This window comes from Topomyia yanbarensis, chromosome 2, assembly GCF_030247195.1.
Source record: "Topomyia yanbarensis strain Yona2022 chromosome 2, ASM3024719v1, whole genome shotgun sequence".
NCBI lineage: Eukaryota > Metazoa > Arthropoda > Insecta > Diptera > Culicidae > Topomyia > Topomyia yanbarensis.
The window spans coordinates 446193710-446202116 of record NC_080671.1 but is presented as its reverse complement, the minus strand read 5'-3'; the positions used below and the strand labels follow the sequence as shown (position 1 = coordinate 446202116).

Below are 8407 nucleotides of genomic sequence, written 5' to 3'. Positions count from 1 at the left end.
TCAACTTTCTCCGTACAATGACCGGAACATGGTGGGGTGCCCACCCAAGAGACCTGATCAGGCTGTACCAAACAACAATATCATCGGTGATGGAGTACGGGAGTTTCTGTTTCCGCTCCGCTGCGAACATACATTTCATCAAACTAGAGCGAATCCAATATTGTTGTTTGCGTATTGCTTTGGGTTGCATGCACTCGACACATACGATGAGTTTAGAAGTGCTGGCGGGCGTCCTTCCGCTGAAAAATCGATTTTGGGACCTCTCATATCGATTGCTCATCCGATGCGATATCTTGAACCCGTTAGTAATTGCAAATTTCGAAAGGCTTGTCGAGCTCAATTCTCAAACCCGATTTATGTCCTTGTACTTCGATTACATGGCACAAAATATCAATCCTTCTTCATACTATCCCAACCGTGTCAATCTCTTTCATGCTTCTGATTCAACTGTATTCTTCGACACATCCATGAAAGACGAGATTCGTGGAATCCCGGATCACATACGTCTGCAAGTGATCCCAAGCATCTTTCATAGTAAATTTCGAGAAGTCGACTGCAACAAGATGTTTTACACCGACGGGTCAAGCCTCGACGGCTCCACTGGCTTCGGTATATTCAATCAAAACCTCACCGCCTCATTCAAACTCAATGATCCTGCTTCAGTTTACGTCGCAGAACTTGCTGCTATTCAGTATACCCTTGGGATCATTGATACTTTGCCCACCGATCATTACTTTATTGTCTCGAATAGCCTCAGCTCAATCGAGGCTCTCTGTTCAATGAAACCTAGAAAGCATATTCCATATTTTCCGGGGAAAATCTGGGAGCGCCTGCGTGCTTTGTCTGTAAGATCGCACAAGATTACCTTAGTTTGTGTTCCCTCGCATTGCTCCATTCCAGGTAATGAAGAAGCGGACTCTTTAGCTAAGGCGGGCGCTTTACAAGGTGACATATATGAAAGACCAATTAGCTTCAGCGAATTTTTCAGTATTACTCATCACAGAACCCTCGAAAGTTGGCAAACTTCATGGAGCAATGGTGAACTAGGAAGGTGGCTACATTCGATAATCCCTAAGGTATCGACGAAACCTTGGTTCAGAGGGATGGATGTGGGTCGGGATTTCATTCGCGTGATGTCTCGGCTCATGTCCAATCACTACACGCTGGACGCACATCTCCGGCGTATTGGGCTCGTGGATAGCGGTATCTGCGCTTGTGGCAACGGTTATCACGAAATCGAACATGTTGTCTGGGCATGCGCCGAGTACTGTTCTGCCAGATCTCAACTATTCGATTCCCTTCGGGCCCGAGGAAGATCACCCAATGTCCCGGTTCGAGATGTACTAGCAAGCCGCGATATTCTCTACATGTCCCTTATATACACGTTCCTCAAAACCATCAATATCCAAATTTAAATGCCCCTATCTTTTCTCTTATCATTCCCAGAAGTGCCCTCTTCCGCCTACCGTACCCCAACGATGGTTTGGTACGACTCCAAGACGAGTACAACATCACACGCGCAGCGCGGTATGTTTCCGATCCGTATCTGAGCCGTACTACGAAATCGTCTGAAGGAACCCCTGCCGGCTCGAGGAAAACCGCCCGGCGTCCCAATACTTGATACATCCGTTCGAATCTGTAATCCTGGCCGTTGATTCCTGATGCCGGAAACTGAAAGTTTATATCCCCCCCCCCCCCCCCCCGTTCAGCCTTGTCCACAATCTCTCCCATGTCTCTGATACACAGATGTATGACTTCTCCCCTTGAATATCTTCCCGAAACTTATGTGCCCCCGTATCTTCTAGTTTTAGTTGATCAATATTTAATATCGTTAAGAAATGCACAACAGTACCACTACTATAAAAAACCCCTAATTAATTCCCCCTAATCTTGGACAACTCTCTCTAGTTATTTCTAGTTAATAAGCTTGTAAAATGTTCCGCTTAGTTAATAATTAATTTCTCCTACAATCTCCCTTCTAAAAATCATAAAGTGAATTACTATAAAAAGAACACACAAAATAATCCGTCTCCCAAATCTTACGAATATTAAATTATGCCCTCTTTTATATGTATAAGTTAGTTGTAAAGTTTTTTTTTTAGTTTCATTATATAAAACAAAATAATATTGAAATGTGTAACCCCCTAGTTTTAAGAAATTCAAAATATTATCAAATAAACAAATTGAAAAAAAAACAATATTCTTCTTCCCGTTCAGTTCGGATTTCGGGCTGGCCACTCGACAACTAAACAACTATACAGAGTTATGAACATAACTCGCAAGAATAAGGCAGTGTCGAAATCCACAGCGATGACTTTATTAGACATTGAAAAGGCCTTCGATAGTGTCTGGCACGATGGCCTTATCTACAAGCTGTACCGGTACAACTTCCCCAACTATTTAATCAAGATGATTCAAAGCTACCTTTCCAACCGCTCCTTCAATATTTCACTCAATGGAATACTCTCCGAAGGTTTTCACATTCCTGCAGGGGTTCCTCAGGGAAGCTTGCTGGGCCCCGTGCTATATAATGTGTACACGGCGGACATCCCCAAGCTACCAAACGACTGCTTCCTTTCAGTCTTTGCAGATGACACCGCGATTTTGTGTAAGGGAAGGAACACTCGACAAACCACCAAAAAACTACAAAGTTGCTTCGACAATTTCTGCAATTACCTGAACATGTGGAAGATTAAGGTTAACTCTAGCAAAACACAGGTAATACTGTTCCCCTATAGCAAATCACCGAAACTAGTTCCACCAAATGGCTGCAATATTGTATTAAATGGAACTACTATCGAATGGTCTACCGAAGCAATATACTTGGGGCTGACAGTTGACTCGAAGTTACTATACAGAAGCCATGTTCAAAAAATCCATAATAAGTGTTCCCTACTAATAAAAAGCTTATACCCTCTAATCAACAGACGTTCAAAAATGATTAGAAAAAACAAACTAGCAATATATAAACAGATAATCGCCCCGGTAATCAGATACGCAATGCCCGTTTGGTCCACCTGTGCGGATAGCCTCAAAAAGAGGCTTCAGACTCTGCAAAATAAATGCTTACGAATGATACTCAACTCACCCTGGCGAACACGAACAGCACACCTACACGAACAAGCAAATTTAGAGACAGTCGAGGAATCAATACAAAAAGCTTGCGAAAATTTCATTGTGAAATGTGAAAAATCTGAGTATCACCTGATACAAAATTTAGTGTTGTAATTTAGGTTAGTTAGAATTTAAGGCTTACTATCATTCAAGAGCAATTGAAAGTTATCGATTAGTCAACGCATATACATAACCAAAACGAAAGTACAGAAACAAAGATGGAAAAAGTTAAAATAACTTTGAATCACTTAAGATGTGAACTACGTATAAATGTAAAAAACTATAGAACAATAAATGATTTAATGTTAAAAAATGACTGCTTCTTTAATTGCTTCATACACTCAATATCACTGATAGAATATATTCGTAAATCGCCAGGAATTTGTTTCGTACAGACAATTTTCATAAAATATACGAATTTTTTCGTACATATGATGAATCGTTCGTAGTTCTATTGAAACACTTTTATTTTTTATTACGAATTTTTTGTGAATACCACGAAACGACTTTCGTTGGCTTATTACGAAACAGCTTCATTCGGCAAACGAATTGTTCGCTGCTATATACGAACATCTTTGTAATATTTACGAGTACTATTCGTCTAACCGTCAACGTCAAAAAAGCTTCAATAGAGGTAGAATACGTCAACAATTCATCACGACGGTATCAGTCTGACTATTTAGTAGCCGTATCCGTGCCCGCCGGTTTCAGGAAGATTTCCTGAACCTCTTTCGTTTCCAGTTGATCCAGAATCCGGAGCTGTACGGATTCAGCTGAGCCATCGCGAACTGCTCGTTTGTATTTGTTTTTTGTATGAATAAGATTGAGTTTTTCTCTGCCGGAGCAATATCAAAATAATATGCCATTTTTTCCTGCTCATTATTTTATTGAAAAATTTATTAAAAGAACAAGTTAACGCGCATCACTATCTTTAACCTTTTAAATATACGATCAAACATATTCGTCACCGCACCTATCCACCGCCTTCTAACCATCTTTCTCCCGGCGGCTCAAACAATCTAGTGGCTTTCACCCTTCTTCCCAGCCACCCGTTGGAAGTCATCCATCTTAATCGTTGCAATCGGTGACCCGATGAAGGCCAAATGATCGATAATGGTCGTCTCGTCACCAGAATGGTTATCCTTCACGAACGGCTGCATATTCTGCACGTTCTGAAATTTAACGAAGTGCAACGGAATCGGCGATCCCGACACAAGATTCTTCTGCCCCAGTACCAGATCCTGCACCGAAACTTGCGATTCGGCTATATCGAAATCGATGGTGCTTGGTTGATTGATAGAGATTCTCACCTTTTTTCGGTCCGTGAGAGGGCGGTGCTTTGAACTTGATGGCACTGATTTTGACCAGCTGATTGAAGGTAATCGAAATGATCAACTGTTCGTCACAATCGGACACCAGATGACCACCGCTAGAACTGAGCGCATTCACCATCGTGTGGTCGTTCGATTCGTTCATACATTCGCACTGGTTCTTCTGGATGAAGGTGTTCAAGTCCAACATTCCATGACCGTAATCTTCTCCAGATTCATACAAGCTGGCGACGTAATGTTTCTGTATTTTGGCTTCAAGTCCATTAATGTCTGCACCCTGCATCCTGTCAATCTTTGTTCTGGCTCGGTAGAAAATAAGCATTGGCATGGTCGACATGCCCTGGGACGGCGCCGTTTCGGTACATCTGTCGACGTCCGCCTTGAGAAACACAGCCTTTGGATATTTCGCCGGAAGCTGATCGAACAAATGCGATATGCTTCGGCACGGTCCACACCAAGCTGCGGTAAAATCCACAACGACCAATTTTCCTCCTGCTGCGGCTAGTTTGGTTTGAAAGTGAGCTTCATCGGTGATTGGTTTAACAGGCATGCTGAATGGTTTCTTGCGCTGCTATCGGTTAGATGAAGATTCTAGTTACAGGACCACTATTTTACCCGGAGAAATTAACTACTTAATTAACTTATGCACTTTACTTCTCACAAAAATTAACTAATCGAGAATAACGAGAGATGGACAATGAAATATGATTACGAAAACTTCTTTTAGATGAACGAAATTAATTCGTGCGACCAACGAGATTGTTCGTAATATACACAAATGTTTATTAAAATAAGCAAAACATTTCGTTTCATTAACGAAAAATAATGTCGTTTTCAACGACAACATTCGTGCAATGTACACTAAATAAGTAAAATTTACGAAAACTTTCTTTCATCAAGCGGCCATTTCTTCACACCACAGTAAAATCGATTTGGCCGCATCGATTTTTTTAAATTAAAAAAAATCAAAGTTGTCAAACATCGATCCCAAAAGATCGACTGAAAACAATAAGAGGCTAACAAATACGAAAACTTTTCTAAAATAAACGAAATGAATTCGTGCGACCAACGAAGTCATTCGTAATATACGCAAACATTTATTGAAACAAACGAATCATTTCGTTTCATTCGTGCCATGTACACTAGATAGGTAAAATTCACTAAAGCTTGTGTTCATCAAGCGTCCATTTCATCTTTCTAGTCCTCAATACAGGTGAGCAGGTTGAAATAAAATCGATTTTACCAGATCGATTCTTTTAGTTAGTTAAAAAAATCGTTGTCGTCAAACATCGATCCTAAAATATCGATTGTAAAAATAATGAATACGAAAACTTTCCTAAGATGAGCGAAATAACTTCGTGTGAGTAATGAAATCTTTCGTATTATACACAAACGTTTATTAAAATAAACGGAACATTTCGTTTCATTCACGAAAATTACTGTCGTTATCAACGATTACATTCGTGCAGTGTACATTAAACGTGTAAAATTTACGAAAGCCTTCGTTCATCAAGCGGCCATTCTTTTTCATGAAATGAACGAAACCTACTAGTTACAATGCACGAAAGTACTTCGTTGCAGAAAACAACGAATGAATTCGTGCATTGCATGATCGATTTCATTATATTTACGAAGTTATATTATCAGTGCAGAAGTGCTTTGGAAATTACACTCTGATCCTCAAGAGCTAATCATTTTTATTCAAACAGCAATTTTTGTTTGAGCATTTGTTTGGCAAATCATATTCTAAAATGCTTACCTCAAATTTTGAAATCAGTGAACAATTGCAATGTAATTTTGGATTTCAATGGCATCGGAAATGTATAACAGTTCCAGATCTTAAGGGAGCGTTCTCCTTTCTTTTGAACGAAAATAAGTTTGTTAATACTTTGTAGAATAATGAAAAAATACAAGAACTTCTGGATTCTCCGCACAAAATCACCATAGTTGTAAATCTCAATTAGTTAATCTACCTACCATCGAAAAAAATTGCTTTCCAACTATTTCTCACTCAGATGGATTGCTGCTACTAACCGGCGGCGCCGTGAGCTAGATAAAAGCTTCGCGTCATGTTTCCACCCTGTACTACCGCGTGACATTCTCTGATAAACAGAGATCCTATCACATACTGGCATGCAGAAAAATAAAAAGCAGGAAACGAATTGTAAAAAGGCGGCTTGATCCAGATAAAATCTTTCCCGCTTTACGTCTTCACTCGACTGGCATTCAGCCGAGCCATTGTCAGTGGTGGTTTTCGCCTTTCTGTTCAGCAAACCGCAACTGATTTATTGGCTCGGACTATGATCAATTGCAATGCAATGCGAAGAACCGTCAGCATTGGAAATAAATCACACACGTACAGGTTTAATTGCTATTTCCACTCTCGAGTGCTCTGGCAGATAATTGAGCACTACGTCAGTAAGTTGAAGCATAGAACACTTAGCATCGAAATTAGACGTAGGCGTAGATCCTTGACAACTTTCAACATCAGATTACAGTTTCCTTTAACTTCACCGTAAAACTTGTTTCGGCATCGAAGGTCCAAGGTCGAGAGTTGATCCCTATCTGCTTAGCAATAAACTTTGCTGCTGGGCAGTAGAAGCAAAATTCCTCCCAAACGAAAAAGCCACACCGCAAGGGACATTGCATTCATACTGTGCAAAATGCAGCTTCCCTACAGTTTGATTCGGCACTACGCCAACCAGACTTCACATTTTACGAGCATTCCAGACTGGCAGTCCGGACCGGAACGTCTGAGGGATCCTATAAAAGTCGTAGTTCCAGCCGGTCTGCAAAAACCGAACGGTAATGTATCTAGCATTGGAAAGTGATTGAATATGCGGATCATGATTTAGATATCAAACAACTCAGCAGTAGGACACGACCACTTCTGCACAGCAAGGATGCTTATCTGGTGTTGTTGCTGGTGCAGGGACACACTCCGGGGAGTCACTGAGCAGAGATTTTGAATTCGGCCATGAGTCTCGGAAGAAGGGGAAGAGTGGAATATTTTCCGACAGCCAAACAATTTGGCCTCATTACTAGGTACATACATGCTCTGGTGGATGCAGTCGGATCAATGGGATTTTGGGTAGTCACTGGGGGCAACACTAACCGGGGACCGGTATCATTATGGACACTTGTGCACACTCACTCACTCACCCACTCAGCCAGGGAGGATGTACGGTTTGTTGGGCCCTTGGCGTAACGAGCTGGACACATCCGATGCCGATGGGTAAAGGGACTCGGATGCTCCATCGGTGTTGAATATGAAATTGATTGAAAGATTTATGGCTGACCGAAATTGAATTCAAACGTGATCAGACGGGGGAACAAAGGCTGGTTTGTTGCGTTTGGGATGATTTGTTGGAATGTTTGCGCAACTAATGTAACTAGGCGATTCGGTATTGTTAGCAGGATCTTAGAAACGGGATTGTTGTATGAGAAAAGGGCGACAGTGTTACAATTTTCTAATTCGATATATTGGTTTTGGTTTTGCACACAGTGGCTCAAGGTTGGATTTATTTATTTGATAAATTTAACCAATTCGTATGAAGAGTTAAATATCCTCTAGTATTTATTCCCGAGGGAATTTTTTCATAGAATAAACAATTAACGAGAACAATTAATGAAAATCCGTCTGACAATCGAAGTTCTCCAATGAATAACATTTCAATTTCAATGGTAACATGTTAAAAGTATCCTAAAGTGTGTTACGTCTGAGCACCAGGCACGCAGCCAGAGGGGGGGGGAGGGCTAGGGGGCTAAAGCACCCCCCCCCCCGAAATTTTTCAAAAATAAATTTAAGAAGCAACATGTTTTTCGGTAACTCGTAAAAAAATTGTATCTTGTTTGGTTTCAACAAATTAATGGGAGAATGGTGAGGAAGATTGCTATTTCGAGCCACCGAAGACATCGGTCACGATATCTACTCAGTATGCCGAGTCTGATAACACACTTCC

General features: G+C 40.9%; 1 pseudogene; it reads right to left on the bottom strand.

The window, feature by feature from the left end:
• Positions 1 to 3931: 3931 nt before the first annotated feature.
• On the bottom strand, positions 3932 to 4995 carry LOC131685722 (thioredoxin-like protein 1; annotated as a pseudogene).
• Positions 4996 to 8407: the final 3412 nt, after the last annotated feature.